The following is a 26,370-nucleotide window of genomic DNA, read 5'->3' as shown; positions in this document are numbered from 1 at the left end:
GGGAATGTGCCAGTGGTTCGTGGAAGATCCTTCGTGGAAGATCCTCCCTGGTACGCCAGACTTCTTTCTTTGCAATCAGCTTCAGCTTCCCTAAAGAAAAGACCAGAAAAGCTTCAGAACATGAAGGACACTCCTGAATCTGGCATTTTTCCGTCTCCTGCAGTTTGCTACGCATTGCCTCCAGGATCTTTGGATAAGAACAAGAAAAGAAAAAACACATTATCAGAGGGAAGGGTCAACACCCCTGGGCAAGAGTACGGCTAGCCGAATTCCAGACCACAAAGCACATTCCCGGCAGCGCCATGTTTTCAGCAAGCCATCCCTCAAGCTTCAGCTAATCTCTATGCACCTGCAGCAAAAGGCAGAATGTTAAGATGACAGTTCCAGAGCCTGAAATCTCACTCCCTGACTCCCCCCTACACCCCAGAGTAAACAGGAACACTCCACTGTCGGCATCAGTGAGGTAACTATCGGCCAAAGGACCGTAGGCTATCAGTTGATGTAGGACATACCTGGAATCTCAATCAACAGAGATGCGTTCTCCCCTTGTGGGCACTTGAAACAAAAAACACAGGTACTTCCTCAACCCCGAGACAGGTTTGGGAGGGTATGTTTCCATCAGCCTAACTCGTCTGTTTACCATCCTGTAACAGGGGATTCTCTCCAGGAGAAATCACAGAGTCTTAAGCAGAGGGTCAGACCTACCTTCCCTCACCCAGAGAATAAAACATATTCCCCTGCTAGACTTCGGCTCAGCTGCTTTACCCTCAGCCATTCGGGATTCCTCAAGGGTGGACAGGTAGTGAGCAGCGTCAGTGAGAAAAACCAGAGTCAACGCAAGGTGAAGGAAAATTGTGACATAAATCATATTTTTTCAAATTTCTATCATTTATTACACAGTTTTGTCCTCTCTTTTTTACCTGGTATGCTCTGCATCAAACTGCTACAGCAAAACCCTTTTAATGTATCCCCACATATTTAAACTTACCATCCTTGCGGTGCCTGGAATCTAAGGTGTATCTCTTTACATCCCATTCTTACCTCCCTCTGATATTTCCCTTGCCACCTGTCCTTTCCCCAGAGTACAAACATTCTTCATCTTCTAAAAAAACTCACTTGACACTTTTCTACCTGTCAAATGTCCTCTTTCTCTCCATCCTTTTCTCTCAAAAGTCTTGGAATGGGTAGCTTATGTGGACGTCGCTACATACTTGGATCAATACTTGTGCTTCCTCTCCACCAGTCTGGCTTTAAACCTCTACACTGTATTTAAATCCCTTTACTTTATATTGCTAACTTTCTGCTTTCCACTCACCACGATAAATTGTATTCTATTCTTGTCCATAAGGATATTTCTGCAGCCTTCGATACAGTGGATCACCCTACTCTTCCATCTACTGATGGATTTTACAACTCTCTGCACTGCTGGCTGCATCTCTCAGTCTTCTGGGCGGGGACATTATCTCCTGCTTTTCCTTTGCAAATCTGTGTATCCCAAGGTTCTAATTTTGGCCCACGTATTTTCTCTCTCTATACTATTGTTCTTTCTTCTCTCATATCTTCTTTTAATCTTTCCTGTCACTTCAATGCTGCTGAGTCAGATAGTTCTTTAGTTTTCTTCTTTCTGTCGTGATTCACACCACTATCTGTAGCTGCCTTCATGCAATTCGGGCATGGATGCATTCTCAATTGTTTCACTAAAATAAAGCTTATACCAAAGAACTTAATTTTCCTGCCTCATCTCCCAATCCCGTTCATTCCTCATCTAAATTTCTTTTTCCATCCTTCCTCCCTTCCCATTTCCTCTGCACCTCAGAGTGTCCTGTTCGATTCTACTGCCTTTTTTTCTGCTCACATCTCTAGCACTGTCTGTAGCTGCCTCTGTCACCTTTACATTTGCAAATGTTGTCATTTTCTTTCCTTTAATGGTATAAAACCTCCTTCTTCCTCTCTCAACTTGATTATTGCTCTGTCTTTCTATTGGCTCACTGCTTATTAACTCACTTTTCTATGTTCTATTTTCAACTTGGCTTTACAGCTTCTCTTTCACCTTTGTCCTCGTACCATAATCTCCTCTTACTTTCTTTCACTTCCTCTGCATTTACTACAAATTAACTCATGAACGTGCACAACCGTAGCTCTCTTCCTTGGCTAGTTTCTCCACAGACTCAGAGTACAAGAAATGCACCAGACTGTATTATGACATTATCTCAAGTTTTAATATTTGCCCCTGGTGATGCCACGTGTTTCGGCTTTTGAAAGCCTTCTTCAAATCAGGGCTGATAGTGCTTTGCCGCGTTGTTACATTGTCAATCCTTGTTGGGTGTTTAATCATTTAAAGGGTCCAATCCCTGCTACTTAGCCCTCCGGCGTCCCTCGTGTTGGCTCTCTTCCTTGGTTACTCCCGCCCCCTTTGCTTGAAAACATTCACTGTCCCTAAACCTCCCTACACCTAATCTCGCTTTCAATCATTTTCACTCTTGACCCCGAAGCATTGCAACTCACGCTCTTAACATTCTTCCTCTTCTTCTTAAGCTACTCTTCACTCTCATCTTAAACCTTATATTCTTTATTTGATTTCCTAAATAAGATGTTTTTGATCATTCCTCACCATGTATTGTACTGTTGATGATTTATCTGTTCAGTGCTCTGTTATGTGATGTTGATTTAAGCCACGCATCGCTGCCATTTGCATGGTCTCCAGGTGCTCTTTGGCGAAATCGCTATCTATATAAATCACAATGAAATACAGAAAGAGAAGAAATACATTTTTATTTGGACATTGCATACAATAACAATTTCACAATACTTAAGAATCGTTCAGAATACAAAGCTCTAACCTTGATATAGTAAAACATACAAAACTAAATTCACATCTTCCATAAAATATTTGATACTTTAAAAGCTTCCTTAATAAAAAAAATGGTGCGCTGATACATGTTCTTATGTTGTTCTGATTAAAATGCTGCCCAAGCCAGCATTTCCTCGTGTGAATTGTGAACCGTCAGCCTGTTAAAAAATTTGCTAGAACCCCCTCCACCCCACAACCTAAGCTACAGGGAGAAATGTTCTCTAATTTTAACCATAGGACTGTCGCTTGGAGAGGTAGTACATTAATTCGTGCCATAAGCAATAGCCCAAGGCTATCATGCAGTCAGACTATTGATGGTGAGGATTTTGGGAGCACTAGGGCCGGATTGCAAAATCTCAAAGAGGGAAGCGTAACCGCTCATACTAGAAAAGCTCCCACTCCAATCTCAGCTGCCCTTTTTTAAGTAAAGATTTTAAATGCACATTCCGTACTTCCTCAACCATCAATCTCCAATGGCACATTAGGTTTGGCTCGCTCGAGAACTAATTTTCATTGGGCCTCATTACACGGAAGGCGGTAATCCAGGGTGCTATTAGCACCCTGGACCATGCCGGTAAATTACCGGCACCGCCTTGGCGGAAAGGGGATTTACCGCCCCATTCCAAGGTTGGAGGGGCGGTAAATCCCCCTCCCGCCATTGCCCTTCCCCATTCCCATTTCTGCCCCATAGGGCTCTATGGGAATGGGGAAGGCGCTAATTACGGCACCGCAATTTTGCGGTGCCGTAATTAGCTCCGAGGTCCCTTAGCGGGTTGGTTCTTAACGCCTGCAAGAAGCAGGCGTTAATTCCTCCAACCCGCAAAGGGACCTCGTAGTACGGCGGTAAGGGTTAACGGTCACCGTTGCCATTAACGGTGACCGTTAACCCTTACCGCCGTCCGTGTAATGAGGCCCATTGCCTTCATTTGGATATTTGCTGAGTTCCAATACTGCAGCGGAAAGATAGTGTCCGGTAAAGGAGTATATAAACATTTTAAAACTAAACATTTTAAAAAGAAGTCCAGAAAGCGCTTCTTTGCTAAACGGTGATGATCACCACACCCAATTCATAGCATAGGGTGTCTGCTGGAGTATTTGGAGGTAAACCTACTAGCCTGCGGAGGCCCTTATTTCGCACCTTTTCTAGAGGGGTACACGATGCAGAGCCCCATACTTCCACCCCATACAGAATCGTTGTATTGATCTTGGCCAGCATTACCTGTAGGGATGTATCCAGGCTCGCTGCAAATCGATGGTAAAAACGCATAAGGCCACCCAGAACCACTAGAGCCTACTTAGAAATTGTGCTTATATGATTTTTCCAAGACCCGTTATTGGAAAAAGCAGGCCCAGATATTTGTATTCATGTACTACCTCTAGCCGTTGATTCTCAATTGATCAATTAGGGGAGCACTTCATTTTTGTTTGTGCCAAAAACCAGGATTTATGATTTTGCAAGATTTATGTCAACCTGTGATCTTTAAAGTATGTGTTGGAATAATCCAAACTTAACTGTAAACCTTTATTTAGGAGTTAATTCTAACACCACTGTATAATCTGCATACAATACACTTAGCTGAACCCCGTTTTAAATGGGGGGAATTAGAAGTGTCTGTACAGTCATATGATTAAAGCCTCACAGAAATAGTGAGAATAAAAGTGGGGCCAAAGGGCAGCCCTGTTTCACCCCTCTATTACTAATAAAGTCCCTCGAATACCCGTGCTGCTCATCACATCTGACAGATACCCTGTAGCATCTGTATAAATCCCTAGTATTTGCCAAAAATCCAGGTCGAACCCCAATAGATTTTAGCTTCTTCCACAATAACACTCGGCTTACAGAATCAAATGCCTTAGACAAGTTAAGAAATGCTGCACAACGCTGAGACTTCTGTGTCCTTACATATTTCGTGACAGTTGCGTGTAAATATAACACTGATCTATCGTCGAATATCCTTTGCAAAAACCTGCCTGCTTGTTTGGGACCACGTGATTCTCATTAGCCGAGGCATACAGTCTATGTGCCAGGCAGGCCGCATAAATTAGACACATCCACCAATGTTATGGGACGATAACAGGGGAGGGTCTGAAAAATCACCTTTTTTGAATAAAGGAACAATCAAACTCCTTTGCCACGCAATGGGAGGCGTATTTAAAACAGACTACAAACACAAAATAAAATATGAAATTACATATTCCTTTTCTACCAAACTCTGTATGTGCTGCATAAAACACTGTGTCACATAGAGTAAAACAAGTGAGCAAATATTTAAAATACTGGGACAGCGCTGTGCTAGCTAGAAATTTTCCACAGGTTTTTTTCTAGTGTTCTGATTTTATATAGACCTCCGAGGGATACACCTCTATTCGAAGAGCAACTCTTAGCATCATCTAAAAGCACTGCAGCTTTTATGATTCTTGGCGACTTTAATTTGTGGGCTAATAACCCACGGTATTTTGAAGCTACATCTCTTCTACAAACTCTTAAGTCTGTGGGCTTTGATCAACATGTCAACACCTCAACACATAAGGGAGGCAATACCCTGGACTGGATCCTATGAACCAGTCGCTGACATTAAGTTTGGTTGAATGGTGCATTTGGTCAGATCATTTTCTTCTTCATTTTGAAGTTCCCCCTCTCTCTCGCATTACTTCTAAATCAACAAGACCATTAGGCCCAACTCGTAATCGCCAGAAAGTTATCCATGGGGCTTTTAATTCAGTAGTAGTTCCATGTAGTTCCATTGCTACCATCATTGTAGAGAACCTACCTCTTGATGAGTTTATGCATTCTTTTAGGTCAGCTACTAATCAAGCCTTTGACTTCCTAGCCCCCCTTTGTCCAGTTAAACATAACAAAATGGCCCTACATAATCAATGGTTCACCCCAGACGTTTTACTAGCTAGAGGGGTGAAACGGAAAGCAAAACGATATTGGAGAAGTCATCCATCAGATGACTCCGTTTTGGCTTATCAACAGGCCTCTAGACTCTTTAAGGCTGCAGTGTTTAAAGCTAAAGAGCTTAATTTCAATGCTAGGATTGAAAGGGCTACATCTAAGCCAAAAGAACTCTTCTCAGTCCTTCAGGAATTAAGAGTGTCTACTGCTGAGCCCCCTCTTGCTGTGGATGATGATTGGTGTCAGCGTATCCTTGATGGCTTCACTCAGAAGACCTACAACATCAGATATGTATTCGGAACCAGATTAAGATGTCTCAGTATGTAAATGATACGCCTAAACCACCTCTCAAAGAATCTACACAGGGTACCAGTCTTTTTTCTTTTTATGAAGTCTCAGAAAGTGAGGTTTTAGAAATCATCCAAAAATAAAACCCACATCTTGTAAAGGCGATATCTTCCCAGCTACACTATTTAAAGACTTTTCACCAGTACAGGCTACATGGGTCACAAGGTTCATTAATTGCTCTTTTCAAGAGGCTCATGTCCCTGAGAATATTAAGGAGGCGTGGATAACTCCTTATATTGACCTCTCAGTGCCTATTGCGAACGTTCCTTTTATTTTAAAAATAATCAATAAGGTAGCATGCACCCAATAGCAATCTTTTGTGGAACTGCAGGATATTCGAGATATGGAACAATCTGGGTTCTGGGTAAATCACGGAACAGACTGCTCTACTAGATTTTAAAACTAACATCTCAGAAATTATCGAGGAAGGGAACGTGGCATTGCTTCTGCTGTTGGATTTCTCATCGGCCCTGGTTGATCATGACTTGCTGGCAGACAGGCTGATTCATGTAGGGAACTTTACTCAGTCTGCGGTATGCTGATTTAAATCCTTTCTCGGTCCAAGGATGGCTTGTGTGGTTGGAGGAGAGGCCCAATCCGAGAGGACGCTCTTAATGTGCGGTGTCCCTCAGGGATCATGTCTGTCCCCACTGCTCTTTAATATACATTTAAAATGCTTATCTAACCTTCTTATCTCTTTGGGAGTCAAGTTTGCAAACCATGCAGATACCCAGATAGTATTTAAGCTTTCTGGGTTGTATAAGGATGATGTAGAACACATTGACAAAGTCTTCAAAGCCATACATAAGTGGATGGCCACAAATTAATTGGCCCTAAATGATTCAAAGACCGAGTTACTTATTCTGGGAACACCACACAGATTGAAAAATTGAGAGATACAATATAAATATCTTGTGATTAATGGGAATACTATCCCAGTATCTGACTCAGTCAAGACACTTGGAGTCTTTTTTGATTCTCATCTCTCCTTTAAAAAACATGTTTCCTATCTGAAATCTTCATGTTCGGATTATGTTCACTTGCTGTGGCAGATTCATCCTTACTTATCGGAAGCTAATAGGGCTCTGATTGCAGCAGCTATAGTGAAAACAAAGCTGGACTATTGTAATAGTCTATTGATGGGTACATCTCAATTGTCATTAGACACAAATGAACGGGTCAGTAGAGAAAAACACAATGAACCACCCAACACTTTAAGCACTTAGGGGAAAAGAAATCTCCCTGATCAATAATGGTCACACCCCTTCATTGTTTCAACATTTTTTCATTGTAGTTTGGAACAATCACATACACATGTCTACTAGGAGACACAACACGGAACAGCAATATTGTATTTGATAAGGCAAAGTGAATTGCAATGAGTATATCCCCAAGATACATAGGTTGGAGTGAGGTACACGAGGTCTACAACTTACATATCCTACTGTCAAGGTTCATCAAGACAGGGGTCATAACAAATGAACAGGTATAACACAAAATGTAAGTGAACACAGTTACAAGAAGAAAACAGTAAGTGTTTTGCAGCACTGTGACTCAGAAAGTCAACGTCTACACCACAGTGTTTCGGCCCTTCTGGGGTTCGAATATAAGCCTTTCTTATGGGTCCTTCATCAGGACAAGAAGACTGGGGCGTCTGGGTGTTCTGCGGGTGCTGTCAAAAGAATGTAGCACAGTGAGGGGTGTGTGCTATAAAGGGAGGTGGCATGGTATTCATAGTATTTCATAATGCACACGGACAGGCCGATTCATGGAATAATTAGCGCGGCGCAAGTGGGCAAAAACGTGCGAATCGCAGTGGAATAGCGAAAATCGCAGTGCAATTGCGAAAATCGCACGAAAAGCAGCGCACGTCGATTCATGAAAGGCCGTGCGCGAGAAAACCAGCGGATGTGCGATAAAAAAGTGCGCGGCGCACGTTGGCGCACAGGCCATCTAACAGCGTGCGCCAGGTCACAGCGAAAATCGCACAGGCCACAGCGAAATTCGCACATAGCGCGGCGCACGCAACAAAAGTAGGCGTAACACGGGCGTAACACTCGGAATGGGGAACAACTTGCCAAAACGTGGGCGTCACGGGGGAAGTACAGGGCACAAGTGCGCGGAACGCCCACACGCTCGCCTAAAACACGTATTCATGGAATAGAATAGGGCAAAAAAGCGCACGCGCAAACCAGCGCACAGGCACAAACACGACCGCCACAAGAAAGCAGGCGGTAGCGTCTCTGCGGCTGTAAGAAATGTGCGCCAAAAGGTGCGCCAACAAATAGCACCTATATACTGCCATGATGAATGTCCCATACTGTGGCCCTCTAGGAAAAATGACGTGCAAAGGGGTACCCACAAACACGGACACCCGCTGACAAAAAATACGTGTGCGTGTATACCGGGGTGCGCGGGAAGTCTAACATGCGATTTCAGCAGGGTACGTGCATCACAGGGGTTCGCGTGAAGTTCCTCACGCGATCGGGCCTGGGGGAGCGTGCTACGTGTATTTAAGGGGTTTGCGTGAAGTTTCACACGCGATCGGGCCTGGGGTAGCGGGCTACGTGTATTACAGAGGTTCGCGTGAAGTTCCTCACGCGATCGGGCCTGGGTGAGCGGGCTACGTGTATTTCAGGGGTTCGCGTGAAGTTTCACACGCGATCGGGCCTGGGGGAGCGGGCTACGTGTATTACAGGGGTTCGCGTGAAGTTCCTCACGCGATCGGGCCTGGGGTTGCGGGCTACGTGTATTACAGGGGTTCGCGTGAAGTTCCTCACGCGATCGGGCCTGGGGGAGCGGGCTACGTGTATTTCAGGGGTGCGCGGGAAGTTCCACACGCGAATAGCCTGGGGGCGCGTGTATTCCAGGGGTGCGCGGGAAGTTCCACACGCGAATAGCCTGGGCGCGTGTATTTCAGGGGTGCGCGGGAAGTTCCACACGCGAATAGCCAGGGCGCGTGTATTTCAGGGGTGCGCGGGAAGTTCCACATGTGATTTGGCAGTGTGGGTCCTCCCAGGTGTACCCTGTACACCCTCCACGGCCCCTGCAGGCAGCCCACACCACAGGGGACTACCCTGCATCCCTGGTCATGTCCCGCAGGCAGCCCACCCACCATGGGCATGCCCCCCAGCAAAGGCACATGTCTCCTTGAACTAATGAACACCAACTCATGTCCCCTTGCACCCCCACCCCCCAGCACTGTGGGGCACCTGCCAGCAGGCCCCCACCCATGTCCAACTCATGTCCCCCACCACCCCCACCCCCCAGCACTGTGGGGCACCTGCCAGCAGGCCCCCACCCATGTCCAACTCATGTCCCCCACCACCCCCACCCCCCAGCCACCAGGGTCACCCTCCACCAGGCCCCCACTCATGTCTCCCACCACCCCCAAACCCCAGCAGTGCAGGGTCACCCTCCACCAGGCCCCCACTCATGTCTCCCACCACCCCCACCCCCCAGCCACCAGGGGCACCCTCCACCAGGCCCCCACTCATGTCACCCACCACCCCCACCCCCCCAGTCACCAGGGGCACCCTCCACCAGGCCCCAACTCATGTCCCCTATCACCCCCACCCCCCAGCAGTGCAGGGGCAGCCTCCACCAGGCCCCCACCCATGTCTCCCACCACCCCCACCCTCCCGCCACCAGGGGCAGCCTCCACCAGGCCCCCACCCATGCCTCCCACCACCCCCACCCCCCCGCCACCAGGGGCACCCTCCACCAGGCCCCCACTCATGTCACCCACCACCCCCACCCCCCCGCCACCAGGGGCACCCTCCACCATGCCCCCACTCATGTCACCCACCACCCCCACCCCCCCAGTCACCAGGGGCACCCTCCACCAGGCCCCCACTCATGTCACCCACCACCCCCACCCCCCGCCACCAGGGGCACCCTCCACCAGGCCCCCACTCATGTCACCCACCACCTCCACCCCCCCAGTCACCAGGGGCACCCTCCACCAGGCCCCCACTCATGTCACCCACCACCCCCACCCCCCCCGCCACCAGGGGCACCCTCCACCAGGCCCCCACTCATGTCTCCCACCACCCCCACCCCCCAGCACTGTGGGGAACCTGCCAGCAGGCCCCCACACATGTCCCCCTGGCCCCAGGTCCTGACGATACACAATCATGGCAGTAATGGCCAGCATACCCAGCACAAACACCCAGGCAAGGATTGCATCCACCCACATAGTGAATGCAATCACATGACACAACCCCAATGCCAAGTATGCAAAAGAACACATGTCCGTCACACACACATACACAATGGGTGCAAGTGAATGTCAAAACCCATATCATGACATGTAACAAACCAATGAGAAAATAACACAAGTGTAAGAAAATATAAAAAATGTATTAAATACCAAAAATAAGTGAACTTTTCAAACATACAACGATGTGGCTAAGTAAATAAATGGTCCATGTCCGAGAACAAAAGTGATAAACAAAAAAACAAAGGAATAAAAAATTAAAATGAATTTGTCCAAAGCAATATCATGTCATAGGAAATTAATGAAAAACCATTACGTCATGGTGAAAACAATAAGAAATTAAAAAAATGTATCTCCCAAAAAAACAAACTATATACAGGAATGTTCCAGGGTCCATGAGCCCAACACCAAAAATGAAACCTACCACTAACTAATGTAAAATATATGTACAAAAAAGTGGCCATTGTCCGAGCGGTCCAAAATAATAAAAATAAATAAAGGAAACCTAGCACTAACTAACTAAATAACTATATACAAAGGCAGCGGGCAAGTCCTGCGGCTCACTTGGTGATGTTGCTGGCCAGGGCATCATCGAACTCCATGTCGATGTCCTGGAGGCGGGACTCTGTCCTGGCCCCGAGGTCTCGCAGGGACAACCCCATGTCCACCTCAAACTCCCTGCGAGCTTCCTCGAGGCACTCAGCCCGCCTCAATGCCCGACGCATGGAGAACTCCGCCCTGACCATGGCGAGCCGCTCCTCTTCCGCCCGCTGCCGCTCCGCACCTATCCGCTGGCCAAACTCTTCCCACACGGAACACACCACCATCCCAGGGTTGCCCTGCCCTCCGGCCGATGCCTGCCCCTCTGATCTTGATGGCCCCGAGCCATGATGCCTCCCACGTCGAGCCCGCTGCTGCCTCCGACGCCACTGCCTCTGCCAGCACGACGGCATCCAGGCTGATGGAAACCACTGACGCCGTCGTGCACGTGCCCTGCCCGATGATGCCGTCACATCTTCCATCTGCTGGGGTCCACTTGCTGTGTTGTCCACCCCTGCTGGACCTCCGACTCCCAACTGTGGCAGGGATGGGATCCCCACCGAGCTGGCTGCATTGGTCGGGGCAGGTCCACAGGGGGCCCTGGTGGCATCTGGGCCGGAAGACGGCAAGGAGAACGACCGGTGGATAGCCTGCACAGAGGAGGAGAGGGCCGTCAGATTGGCCAACACATGCAGGAAACCCCCGAACATGGCCGATCCCAATTGGGCCACGTCGGCACGGTGCACTTCGTGATGACGTGCGTGCTCCTCCCGGGAAGCACGCACGTCATCACGAATCACAGCCGTGCGCATCGCGACCCCAATCAGGACCTTCTCCACGCGGCCAGGGGTTACCACGTCCGCAGGTGGAGGGGAGTCAGGTGACATGGACATCCCCTCTACCTGCGGACGGGCCTCGGACGGGGCATCCCTGCTGGTGCATGGTGGTGCACTCACAGGGTCAGGGACAGTGACATGCACAGGCCCCTCCACGGTGACCTGTGCTGCCTCCTGCCCCTGGCCCTGGACTGCACCACTTGCACCAGCAGGGATGCTCCCACCAGGCCCCATGTGTGCACCAGTGTCGGCCTCCTCCTCCTCTGTGCAAACCACCAACCTGGATGGCTCCTCACCGTCTCCCGCCGTAGCAGGCCCCTGTGGGGGCTCACCCACCCCTTCCGCTGCAGCCGTGGGGGCATCCCCGCCGCCTTGCTCCACAGCGCCGTCTCCGCCCTCTTCTTCACTAGCCGCTGCGTAGAGGGAGACAAAGGACACAAGCATCAGGCTACTGTACAATGGTCCCCTAGACAGGAAGCAATAGCAGATGAGCACCACTGTCAAAGTACACTTCCATCATGTCCCTCCACAACACATGGGTCAGTCCAGGCAAAACACACACAGTAACAGGCATGGTGCATGCCATGGACATTTCCATGCATGTCCAATGGACTCTAGAAACATTCAATGATATGTAACTCACATGCATCATGGCTCATGCATATCACATGCACACACTTCACCTCAGTCACATCCATCTGGCCCCAAACACACCGAACACAGGCGAAACAAGGGTAAGTTGGGTGCGTCACTGAATCTGTGCATTGTCACACACATGTGTCATGCATCCATGGCATGCACAAGTCACAGACACGCAGGTCAGGCACACAGACATGGCTACCATATATGTACCTGGCATCAGCACCCATCCTTCACCCCCATCCATGTCCAGGTACAGAGACTGGCATGCTCTCATGTCCAAAATCTGCATAGGGCTCCCCATGCCGCATTTCAACACATGCAACAACCATGTGGGTCACACATCACTGGTCGCACATGCATTACCATGATGTCCCTGCACACATACATGCATACATGGCCCATGGCACACATACAGGCAAGTATCATAGAACCAGCACACCGCAACATGCCCTGTCTCACACAGTAATGCTTGGACACATACCGCTCAACTCCAGATGGGCCTCCCTCTCAAGGACCTGGGCGTGGAGCGCTGGGCGTACGCATTCCAGGACCCTCTTCTGGATGGAACTCATGCGGCCCCGGCCCCCCTCCACGAGGCGCCAGGCCTTCACAAGGGTCCTGGACCTCAAGTCCTCCCAGCGCTTCTTGATCTTCTGGACGTTGCGGGTTGCCACCCCCTCCGCGTTGATGGCAACCACACAGTCGGCCCAGATCCTCTCCCGTCCTTCCTTGCTGGCGCGGGACGATCCAAAGAGGGCATCATACTGCCCCAGGACATGCTCCACCAGGACACCAACTTCGGTGGCAGTGAAGCTGGTGCCCCTCTGCCCCTCTGGCCTGGGGTTGCCACTGGTGCCAGATGTGGAAGTGCCCGACATGGCAACCCCAGAGGCAGGTGTGGGTGGGCAACTGGGTCCTGGGGCTGGGCTGTGGAGCGATGTAATCCCAGTTGGGAGTCTTCAGTTCCAGCAGGGGTGGACACAGCAACTGGACCCCTGCAGATGGCTGATGTGCAGGCACCAAATGGCAGGGCACGGTGGCAGCAGGCAGGCAGGCAGGCAGCAGCAGATAGCACGTGGGAGGCTGCTCGGGGCACTGGGGGGCAGTAACTCGGCCTTCTGGGCAGGAGCGTGGTGTTCCGTGTGTTTTCGGGTGGCCAGCTTGATACGGAGTGATTTGGCACGTGAAAATCCTGCACGTCAGCGTGAAATCCGAGGAAAGGCCCTTAGCGCGTAAGCGCGTCAGCACGCATACGCGATTCTATTGGACCAGAGTCCCTCAGCGCGTAAGCGCGTCTGACGTGACCCGCACGGGCGTTCCCCACTCAGCACGTGATGACGGAACACACGTGGAAATACTGCACGTCAGAGTGTCATCGCGTGATTGGCCTATGTACGTGTATTTCATTGCGTGTAATTGGACAAAAGTGCGCGTACACGCGATTGGCCTATGTACGTGTATTTAATGGGTGCGCGGCCACTTACACACGCAAGTACGTCAGCGAACCTGTATCCCGTGGTGCGTGTGAATTTCCACACGCTATTGGACTGGGAACTGGATTCCAGGGGTGCGCGGGTCACACGCTGTATCCCGTGGTGCGTGTGAATTTCCACACGCTATTGGACTGGGAACTGGATTCCAGGGGTGCGCGGGTCACACGCTGTATCCCGTGGTGCGTGTGAATTTCCACACGCTATTGGACTGGGAACTGGATTCCAGGGGTGCGCGGGTCACACGCTGTATCCCGTGGTGCGTGTGAATTTCCACACGCTATTGGACTGGGAACTGGATTCCAGGGGTGCGCGGGTCACACGCTGTATCCCGTGGTGCGTGTGAATTTCCACACGCTATTGGACTGGGAACTGGATTCCAGGGGTGCGCGGGTCACACGCTGTATCCCGTGGTGCGTGTGAATTTCCACACGCTATTGGACTGGGAACTGGATTCCAGGGGTGCGCGGGTCACACGCTCGCCTAGAACACGCGCAAAGCATATAATTGCGGACTTTAACAATAACAAGCTCAGACGCCAGGATGAACATACCGTTCCTAGCAGCAGTGGCAGTGGGCTACCAAAGGAGGAGGAGGAGGATAGTCAGGGCCAGAATATTCACACCCAGAACCAGCCTTTTCGGGATGCCTGATGACCAGGTGTATGGGAGGTACAGGTTTCCACCACACATCATACTGGACCTGGTGAGTGAGTGGGAGGATGACCTCACATCACCCACCCTGTGCTCCCAAGCACTCAGCCCCCTGGAGAAGGTCCTCAATGTACTGCACTTCTTAGCCACTGGATCATTTCAGCGGACAAGTGCCAAAGTGGGTGGGGTGTTACAGGCCACCCAGTCACGCTGCCTACACCAGGTCTTGAACATCATGACTGCACGCCCATCAGTCCGCAGGCACATATACCTGCCCAGAACACCTGCAGAAAGGCATGCTGCCGCCCTGGATTTTTACGCTGTGGCACGATTCCCCAAAGTGCTAGGTGCCATCGACTGCACCCATGTGGCTCTACGTCCCCCCAGGGCATCTGAGCACATCTATAGGAACCGCAAGCACTGGCATTCCATCAACGTGCAGGTAGCATGTAATGCCAAGGGAATCATCACCTCAGTATATGCCAACTATCCCGGCTCCACCCACGACAGCTTCATTTACCGAATGTCCACCCTAAGCCGGGACCTAGAAGCTGGGCGGCATGGCGATACATGGCTGCTTGGTGAGTATGTATGCCACTGCACATGCATGCATGTTGGATACTGAGCAAGGTCACAACCCCACCAATGATACCAATCACCACCTCCACAGGGGACCGTGCCTACCCTCTCAGCCCCCACATGATGACGCCAATTCGGAACCCCACCACGCCACCCCAGGTAAGATATAACACAGCCCACATTACAACCAGGGGCATAGTGGAGCGCACATTCGGAGTGCTAAAGTCACGCTTTCGCTCCCTTGACCGTTCTGGCGGGCAGCTGTTATACGCTCCCCCAGTAGTGTGCAGGATCATAGTGGCAGCATGTGTCCTGCACAACGTTGCAACACGCCGGGGCCTGGCCGTGGACATGGTGGTGGCCCCACATCCCCAACCACATGCACAGCCGCTGCGCATGGGAGGGGAAAGGGCACGGGGGGAGGCAGCCCGTACACAGCTAGTGGCTAATTACTTCACATAGAAATCACACCCCTGTGGAGTGCACACTGCCCTGGCACATTCCATCTGACAATCAATGATGACTCAACCTGACACTGATCCTGAATGTCTGGAGAATGAACCGGGAATACCATGTCAGCCTGAGATTGTTCACCTGGAAGTGTCACAATGTGTGCATCCCTACCCACACAGACACCACCAATGCAGTTTTGTGAAGTTACACATTGAAGCAGCTAAAATGAATACCCACTTGCAAAATGCAACAAGAGGACAGTGCCATGTCAGCCAACCCAACCCCAGCACCGCCACACGACACACCGTGCCATGTCATGCTAATTGCAGGTAAACAAAGTAATCCCCACAACATGACATCAGTCTCACTATGTACAGTGGCACTATTAGAAACCTGCAACACCTGAAATGCTCACAGCAATGCCGGACCAACAACATACTTGAGCACGTAGTACCATTAACATGACATCACAAATGTTACATATTAGTAGTCTCACCACCTGGAAATGCCTGCACTCCCACCACTTCCAACTGTGCAGTGTTGTCGCCATGTAGAGTTGTAGGTGCACTGCTGCCAACATGGTCCCCATCTCCAGACTAGAGGTCCTTGTGTGGACATGAGGAAGGGACCTGCAAATTGGGAGGTAGACACAGAAGAAGAGTTACACATCAATGCAACATGCAGTGTACAACACAACAGCAATATGCACTATGAATGTATACACAGTATTGACTACAGACTGGCCACACAGCTCATGGGAGTCCAACGTCACTGTGTAATTCACTGTCACTTGGGCACACCCTTTGCAAGCCCATGGAAACGGGAAGCAGGAGGGGTGTGTGTGACTCAAACCCAAGCATCTGAACCAAATACATTACAAGCCTGCATGTGCCCAGCCACAATGCAGCGTATGCCCACAGGAACCACGGAAGCCAACAGATCGAAGCCAACAGATCGAAGCCAACAGATTGTCCCAAAATAATTGGGAATAAAAGAAATCAAAATCAAAATAAAAATAAGATACAATCAAAAATGGCCATTGATGGGCCCGGGGGGGTTGGGGAGGCCACCCAGGAGGTCCGAGGACAGGATGCACACCAGAACCCACCTGCGTGGATCCTGGGAAGATAAAACACCTCCATGGGCTCATGGCTCACACGGCTACCCTATTGTGGGAGTATCACTGCTGTCGCTATTATCACCCTGTGCAGCTGCATCCGGAGGTGGTTGCACTATGGGAGGCAGCCCGCGCAAGGCCCTAGTCTGCTCCTCCATGGCTGCAAGCATGCGGGTGTGGTAGGTCTGGTTCTGGAGGATGAGTGTGCGGAGGTCCCCATGCAACAACTCACGGGATGCCCGGACCTCCGCCCTCGTTGCCTGCATCTCAGCTGAGAGCGTACGGGTGAGACGCTCCAGCTGCTGTTCTGTCCTTTGGTGTGTTGAAGCCTCAAGCTCAACAAGAGTCGTCCTGAGGTGAAGGAGCTCCTGCCTCAGGGCTTCCCTGTGGCCCTGGGACTCAATGGAGATGGCCTCCTGCAGAGTCGCCAGTGCCGCCCGCCTGTCCCTGTTGGACCCCAACATGTCCTCCCTGTGTGACTGGCAGATGGAGTCGGTTGCCTGCTCTAGTCGCTCCATCAGCCTTTCTGGGGGGACAATGGAAGTGGCCACCCTATCCATGGCCTGAGCCATCATCTCGGATGATGCAGCCTGTTGGGTTGCCATACCGTAAATGGATTGCTCCCATGCGGTATTGCCGGGTGGCGTACGGCCACCACGTCGGCGGGCACCACACCTGTCTGGGGAAAGGCGAACTGCGCCTTGCTGTGCAGGCACTGCCTGAGGCTGCAGGACTGCATTCCCCCTCTGATCTGCTGGCCCAGGAACAGGATCAGATGTCGCGGAGTGTGACCCTGCATCCGTAACCACCGAAGGCGTAGCTGCCAACACTGACATCCCCATGGAGGGTTCTGACCCTGGTGCAGGTGGGTGAGACAGAACAGAATCCCTCCCTGGAACACTCACCTGCGACGGCACGTAGGTCTCATCCGAATCAACACCTGAGTACAGCTCGGGGGAGGTGCAGCCAGAGACACCCCTTGAGAGCACGACCTGCAGCACTTGTGGGTTCTCCCCCACCACCACACCACGCCCCTCACTGGTGGTTGGTCGGCCCTCGGACCCCTCCTGGGTCTGCACCATCTCCACAACCCCAGCAGTATCAGGTGCGTCTTCCCCTGCAAAGACATGAAAACAAAGAAATGGAAACAGGCATTAGCACCATGGCACACATTGAGGGCTGAGAAGCAAGAGAACCAGTACTTGATTGACACATGTCCCACATGACTAAAACCCTCCCATGCATGCACCCTCACTGCGTATGAAGTCCAGGCAAACTGATGACACCAAGATGGAAGATGAACACATTTTCTGCATGCTGCCTGGCAGTGGCATCACACATTGGCCTGTGATTGGCAGGTGAAACACACATGCCATCACACAGATGGCATGTACCATTGCTATTGAGTGAAGATGGAGAGGAGGGCAGCACCTATTCATTCAGTCCAGTTCCCGCATGTAATAGCTTTTCTATTTCTAACTGGTCAGATTTTTCACCTGGAGCTGCCAGTCTGAAATGGTCCAATTGCACAGGGACATGTGTGTACAAATGATATCCAGGTAACAAAGTCACTCCACTTTACCATACCCATGTCAGACATGTGACTAGTGGACAGCGACATGCCTAGTGAAAGTGGTGGAATGCAAACAAACTGACTGAATGAACAGTGAAGAAGAAGCAAATATGTTGTGGCAAGGTGACACTTCAAGGGCAACTGGCGTGCAGTTGGGCTAGATGTCTACTGTTGGCAGAAGGGATACTGCTATGGCCAAATGCAGCTGCGCAGGAAGGATTGCAGCTGCGCAGGAAGGATTGCATGAAGCACATGGCTGACCCATACGACTCAGGCGCACACACTCTCACCTGGCACCCGAACAGAAGCCCTCACACACCATGCACATGGATGACACACACATGCATGTGCACTCACCGGACAATGCCTCGTAATCAGGCAGATCTCCCACGCCTTGGATCTGTTCCTCCGTGACGTAGGTCCCAGCGACTGACTCATGTGGAGTGAGTTCCATGTCTACTACTGGAGACCCACCTCCAGTCACTAGAGTTGCAGCATGACTTGAGGCCAGCTTACTCTTTGCCCTGCGCTTTAGGTCATTCCAGCGCTTATAGCAATCATTGGCTGTGCGCCTCACAATTCCAAGGGCACTTACGATGTCCGCAACGGTCTGCCAGTGTGCCTGGCGTTGTGCAGGTGTGGTCTTGGATCCTGCAACAATGACCATCTCGTTGTCATGTCCGGACACATACTCGACAAGTGCATTCAGTTCGTCATCCGTGAAGCTGGGCTTCCTGGACGGGCCGGACTGTGTAGCCGTGTCTGGGGCATCAGCCTGTGCCGGACGAGCACTCTTCCTCTTCCGCTTGGAAGGTGGTGGTGATCCTGAGTGTCCTGCGCCGCTCTGGACACTAGGGGCAGGAGCCCTGGTGGACTCTGTATCAGGAGTGTGGGATTGCACACTCAGCATGGGAGTTGGTGCAGGCATTAGCTCTAGTGTGATGGTGTCAGGGGGAATGTCAGCAGCATGGACTAGGACCGACACTGTCCTGGATGGGTGTGTGGGGGCTGGGGTGGATGGAGCCGCAGCTGCCCCTGCAGCCTCTCCGCCCTGCCTACTTGGTGCAGCAGATGACCTTGCTGCCCCAGATCCACGTGGCATGATGGCATCAACGTGCACCAGCGCACGTGTCGTAGCCCTGCTGACCTGGAAGTCAGCCATGGAGTCAGCCAGGTCTGGTGCCACAATGGGCTGGTCCAACAAGGGCTGAGCATGGATGGTGTCAGCCACATCAGCCTCAATGGGAGGGGGGGGGGATTATGGGTGCCCGTGACTGGTCCTCCACACATGGGGGGACAGGCTCACCCTGCAAGTTACGACCACGTCCCCTACCGGATCCACCACGGCCACCACTTGTGGCTCTTCCACCTTTGCCACCCTTACGGAATCCTCGCCTCCCAGCCATGGCACTGATGTTAATGTGCGTATGGGAGTGGATGTAGACTATTGTCCTGGGCAATTGGGGGTCAAAGGGGTTGGGTACCAGATGGTAATTGTACCCTAGTGCTCTAGCAAGGCTGGATGTAACCCCTGGGGAAAGATGACGGGTCACGCAACGCACAGGAGGCCCAAAAAAGGGAGATGACGTGCACGCAACCCCTCCTAGACCACGTGTGCAGAAAGAAAAACCTGCACTACGCTGTGGCACCCAGAAACACAAGAATGAACGTATGCGTGTCACACGCAGCCTAGAATGACCTCTGAAGGGGTAGGCTACACACGGGGCTATCACAGATGTTAGATACGTGCGTGACTCACCGTCTGCCAGGTAAACAAGCGTGTAAAAGGAGCACGTTTGGTTGGCAACACCCCCGCCAAAAGAAGATTTGTCCGCTGTCTGAGGAGACAGGACAACAGTAGAAGGGAACACTGTTTGAGGGAACAGGCCCAGGTAAACCAGTAAAGGAGAATACAGAGAAAAAGCTGTCAGAGGTAACAGGGAATACGAACTAGAAACGCCGTGAAGTAAATCGCGTGTGAAACGACAAGAAGTACAGAATTCACCCACTCGCTCTCCACGAAAAGCACGTACAAGGAGAACGTGTTCTACACGTACCTTTTATACAGGCCCACACGTCTAGCGTCACTTACGCGGCGTGTACGCGCTAGGGCCATTTCCACCAATTACACGCTTTGTCACTTCTGCGTGTAGGGCCATTTCCACCAATCACACGCGATTACACTCTGACGTGCAGTCTTTCCACGTGTGCTCTGTCATCACGTGCTGTGTGGGAAACACCTGTGCGGGTCACGTCACAGACGCGCTTACGCGCTGAGGGCCTTTCCTCAGTTTTCACGCTGACGTGCAGGATTTTCACGTGCAAAATCACTCCGTACCAAGCTGGCCACGCGTACGCACACGGAATACCACGCTCCTGCCCGGAAGGCCGAACTACTGCCCCCCAGAGCCCGAGCACGCTCCCACCTGCTGCTGCCTGACTGCCTGCTGCCCCTGCACTGCTGGGGGGTGGGGGTGGTGGGAGACATGAGTGGGGGCCTGGTGGAGGGTGCCCCTGGTGGCTGGGGTGTGGGGGTGGTGGGAGACATGAGTGGGGGCCTGGTGGAGGCTGGCCCTGGTGGCTGGGGTATGGGGGTGCAGGGTGACATGAGTGGGGGCCTGGTGGAGGCTGCCCCTGGTGGCTTGGGGGTGGGGGTGATAGGGGACATGAGTGGGGGCCTGGTGGAGGCTGCCCCTGGTGGCTGGGGGGCGGGGGTGGTGGTAGACATGGGTGGGGGCCTGGTGGAGGCTGCCCCTGGTGGCTGGGGGGTGGGGGTGCAGGGGGACATGAGCAGGTGTGCAGGGTAGTCCCCTGTTTTGTGGGCTGCCTGCAGGGGCCGTGGAGGGTGTACAGGGAACACCTGTGAGGACCCACCCAGCCTAATCGCGTGTGTAACTTCCCACGCACCCCTGTAATACACGTACCAAGCCAAATCGCGTGTGAGAATTCCCGCGCATACCTGAAATACACGTACCCTGCTGAAGTCGCGTGTAAAACTTCCCGCGCACCCCTGAAATGCATGCAACCAGGCTATTCGCGTGTGGAACTTCCCGCGCACCCCTGAAATACACACGCCCAGGCTATTCGCGAGTGGGACTTCCCGCGCACCCCTGAAATACACGTAGCACGCTGGGAGACACGAGTGGGGGCCTGGTGGAGGGTGCCCCTGCACTGCTGGGGGGTGGGGGTGCTGGGAGACATGGGTGGGGGCCTGGTGGAGGGTGCCCCTGGTGGCAGGGGGGTGGGGGTGATGGGGGACATGAGTGGGGGCCTGGTGGAGGGTGCCCCTGCACGGATGGGGGTGGTGGGAGACATGGATGGGGGCCTGGTGGAGGGTGCCCCTGGTGGCAGGGGGGTGGGGGTGATAGGGGACATGGGTGGGGGCCTGATGGAGGGTGCCCCTGCACTGCTGGGGGGTGGGGGTGATAGGGGACATGGGTGGGTCCTGGTGGAGGGTGCCCCTGGTGGCAGGGGGGTGGGGTGATAGGGGACATTGGTGGGGGCCTGGTGGAGGGTGCCCCTGCACTGCTGGGGGGTGGGGGTGGTGGGAGACATGGATGGGGGCCTGGTGGAGGTTGCCCCTGGTGGCTGGGGGGTGGGGGTGGTGAGAGACATGGGTGGGGGCCTGGTGGAGGCTGCCCCTGCACTGCTGGGGGGTGGGGGTGCAGGGGGACATGAGCAGGTGTGCAGGGTAGTCCCCTGTTTTGTGGGCTGCCTGCAGGGGCCGTGGAGGGTGTACAGGGAACACCTGTGAGGACCCACCCAGCCTAATCGCGTGTGATAATTCCTGCACACCCCTGTAATACACGTACCTGGCCAAATCGCATGTGAGAATTCCCGCGCACCCCTGTAATACACGTACCAAGCCAAATCGCGTGTGAGAATTCCCGCGCACCCCTGTAATACACGTACCCAGCCAAATCGCATGTGATAATTCCCACGTAACCCTGTAATACACGTACCCTGGCCAATCGCGTGTAGAACTTCCCACGCACCCCTGTAATACACGTACCAAGCCAAATCGCGTGTGATAATTCCCACGCACCCCTGTAATACACGTACCTGGCCAAATCGCATGTGAGAATTCCCGCGCACCCCTGTAATACACGTACCCAGCCGAATCGCGTGTAGAACTTCCTGTGTACCCCTGTAATACACGTACCTAGCCAAATCGCGTGTGATAATTCCTGCGTACCCCTGTGATACACGTGCCCTGGCTAATCGCATGTAAAACTTCACGCGTACCCCTGTAATACACGTACCCTGGCCAATCGCGTGTAGAACTTCCCGTACCCCTGTAATACACGTACCCTGGCTAATCGCGTGTATAACTTCACGCGTACCCCTGATATGCACGTTACCCGCTTTGCGTTCCTTGTTTGGCAGCCCTGTAGACTGGTCCAGGGTTAGCACAGCCCTTTGCGATGATTTAGCGATTTTGATGGCTTTTCCTTGCGCGAGGGCGTTCTTGGGGGCGTTACTGGCGCTGCTGCAGGGTCGCTGCGATACTCTGCGCCACAGCTGGTTTGGGAGCCTGAAATCCATGAATACGCTGTGCGCGGAAATCCGTTTTAGCGCACGTGCCTGGTGCAGACAATCGCACGCGGACACTCTGCGCCAGCCGCTTGCGACACTTTTCTGCGAAATTCTATGAATTACCCTGGTAATGTGATATTATAGCTGTCTGTCTTGATTGAACCAACAGCGCTTACCGTGTCAGCTCGGGGCTGGCACACGGGAAGCTGAAGGAGAGACACCCTGAATCAATCTGATATTGTTCCATGGCCAGCTGGGCAAAAATGCAGATCCAGTCTGTAGAGGGCAACTCAGTGTCACACACTTTCCTTTTATGTTTTATGTCTGTGTGTCCCGTGAGCGCCGAGGCCCTCGGGCGGGTGGTGCAATATAATAAAATCTATAGATAGATGTTAACCATTATGACATCCTGTGCTTAAATATTTGAACCATGCGGAGATAGAAAGATATGAAGAATGTTTGCAAATGAGGCACTTTACTTTATAGAGTAAAGAGTTGTGAACACTTCATTATACTGGGAAATCGACTAACACGTTTATTTCACATGTTAAAGAATGACATGCTCTGTTAATATCTTTACCACAATAACGACTAAGAAAGTATACTAACTACCATTACAAATGAAATTCCTCTACCCAAACAAATACAATGCATGATAAAATATACAGAAACAAATAAATTAACACTTACCTAAATGGATTTTGGTTAAGTGCCATTCAACATTTTTTGAAAAGGCAGTCTGAAAGCTTTTCCTTCTGAGGAAACAAGACCCTTTCTTTTTCTTCAAAAATGTGCACTCTTGCCAGAAGCTTAAAATCATATGGAATTTTGATCTGCATTGTACAGCTCAAGTCACAAGAAAAAAAAAGGACTTCCCTTGGTTGCCGACAGCCTCTATGTTTGGGATCATAGAATATTATATCCGCAACTATCTATGACTTCTGAAGGCATGGTCAACTTGGTTTTCACAACCAAACATCACTTTTTTTTTTTAGAAAAAAAAACCATACTGTATTCCTCTTAGCCATGTAATCAACCACTCTAGGAACATGATAAGTCACTCAACGCTCCCATATGCCCCTTCTGTTATATATTAACACACACTTGTAGGATCTGCAGGAATCGTGACCAAGTATTTGAAGGTATAAAGGTCTGAGGACACCACTTGGAAAAAAGCATGTTTTTTCCACTTCTGATAAACACCTTCCACAAAGTTTCATCATGCCTTCACCCCTACCCCAACTAGCACCTTCACAACCTTACTCAGACATTTCTTCCAGTGTACGACAACTGATGATCGGATTAGGATCTGCAGTTTCTTTGGCCAAAAATCATTTTGTTTCTGAAAAAAACTGACCATATTAATTCCCTGCAAGGAATGGCCTCATCTATTCTATGATTAGGAAAAGCTTCATAAGGATACGATATGGCTATTTTTTTAAACCATGTTTTTGCAAGATCTTTATATGGGATCCATGGGAAGCACGGGTAAGGTTCCACAAGTCTGCAGAAATCAAGTGGTGTACATTTTGTCCACTTCTGTCAAACACATTCCACAATGATTCATCATACTCTCACCCGGGCACCCTCTAACGTACCACAAATACGCCTTCAGACTACAACTAAAAATACATTCTCCTGCATAACATGCACAGATCTTTCCAGGATCTGAGGTTTCCAAGACCAGAAATAGGACATTTTTCACAAGAAAAGGACATATTCCATTCCTCTGAGGCATGTCCTCATACACCAGGTCAGGACAAGCCTCAGAAGTCTATTATATGCCATTTCGTACACTTTTTTAGCGCACCCTTTGTACAGGACCTGCAGATCTGAAGACTTTTTTTTCCCACCTCTGAAAAACATTTCATGATGATTCGTCACAGGGATCGAAATTGGGATTTGTTGACCAGGAGCAAAAAAGGAGCTCCTGGGTATCTGGCATAACCAGTTAGGCAGGAGCGACCTCTGGGGAACAAGAGCTAGTAAAGACTGCACAACAGATCTAACTTTGCGCAAGATGCAAACGCCGGACATGAGACCCTATTAACATCAACAGTGCAAGTTTTGAAAAGAAGTACCATCACAATATAAAGGGAAAACATATTAAGCACGAAAGATGGCGTTTTTCTAACATGAGTTTTCGTTCATCCTGAAGTTTTATACACTGTCTTGAGAGAACCTGCTGATGGCTATGTGACTGTGCACTTTGTAAAGGTTTCTTTTTTAACCAAAACGAATAAACAAACAAAAGAAAAATAAGGTGATGTAAACTCCAACTTTGTGTGTATTTCATGTTATCCAATATGCGCTAAATATATTCTTTATCGTCCTTCATCTACATCCCCAAACATACATAGTTAATATCACATAGCTAGGTTTGTATGGTACCACTTGCCCCAGGAGTCAAAAGTAGCTCCTGGTAGCTGTTTGTTTCAAATTGACCAGGCTCCCCTTGGCTATAACCAGGAGTTAATTAGTTCCCAGCTCCTGGCAATTTCGGACGCAGCATTATACCCTCTCCTTTCACGCTGTGACTTAAAACAATCTCTTTATACCCCGAGGCAGACATTTATTCACAGTATGCAATCTATGAATCCACCTAGAAACAATGGTTCCAATAGCAAAAGACTGTTTCTTTTCAAGACATATTCCCACCCCCTGGGGGTTCCATTCACCAACCCATCAGAAGAAGCCTCAGACGGCTTCTGTGTGCCCCTTTTCAAAACAATTTTTGCACTATTTTTGGCACCATGCATCTAATTTGTTATTGTCAATTCAAAATTTGAAGATCCGCCATTTTAATTGGCAAAATGTACCTAGTTAAAAATGCTCCAGAATCATTTTTTTTAAATGGAATGTCACAAAACTTGCCCACATATTGAGGGGCACGTATACTTTGAATGTCCATGTTTCATGCAGATCCATTGAAGAGAACCAAAGTTATAAGCAATTCAAAAATGCCTCTTCCTTTGGCAACACCAACTTACTACGAGGTCCCAGTTAAACGGTTATGGCAATTAAAAGTAGAAATTTCACACTAAAGGTTCTTTTATCATAGTCAATTATAAAACTCGATTTTCTGCAGTCTCCATAGTCTGACCGTACCCGACAAAGCCCTCTTTTCGGCATGGGGGGGGGGGGGCGGCTAACCCGAGTGAGGCGATTCTCTGGTACCAGGCAGTTCCTTCCTGTCAACCCCAAGGAGCAGTCTTTCCCTCCCTCCTGGTGCTCTGAAGAGCAGAAATTGGTTTGCCTCTATGGGCCAGTGGCCCAACAATAATGAGACGCCACGTTTTCCCCTAAGTGAAAGAAAAAAAATAACACAAAATACCTCTACAGTCTGCTGTGGGGGGAAAAGTACAGAGTGTGTCCCCAAACGAGAAAGCAACGATATGGCAGCTTACTTTGTGAGGAAACTGAAGTGCTGTCTCCACAAGCCGGAGAAGCAACTCGATCTGATTCTGAATATCTGCACAGCATGAGGGCAGCAGGTCATCTCTCTTCGAAGTCACTGGACGCGGGTGTTGAGGAGGGGTGGCAGGGCTCTGTTTCTGAGAGACACACTGTGTGGCGACACTGGTCGTCGTGTCGGCTATTTTATCCCTCAGGGCCCAGAAGAACATTCGAGAGC

General features: G+C 50.7%; 1 long non-coding RNA gene across 1 annotated transcript; it reads right to left on the bottom strand.

Moving 5' to 3' along the window:
• LOC138580148 (uncharacterized) lies at positions 1 to 26,370 on the bottom strand. The gene is made up of 3 exons (XR_011304182.1): positions 26,144 to 26,370; positions 2,612 to 2,727; positions 1 to 90 (listed from the first exon to the last, which is right to left on the bottom strand). It is a non-coding gene; the product is annotated as an uncharacterized lncRNA (long non-coding RNA).

This window comes from Ambystoma mexicanum, chromosome 3p, assembly GCF_040938575.1.
Source record: "Ambystoma mexicanum isolate Mex_15411 chromosome 3p, UKY_AmexF1_1, whole genome shotgun sequence".
NCBI classification, from domain to species: Eukaryota; Metazoa; Chordata; class Amphibia; order Caudata; family Ambystomatidae; genus Ambystoma; species Ambystoma mexicanum.
The sequence above is the reverse complement of the archived record's forward strand: the minus strand, read 5'-3'. Positions and strand labels throughout refer to the sequence as shown.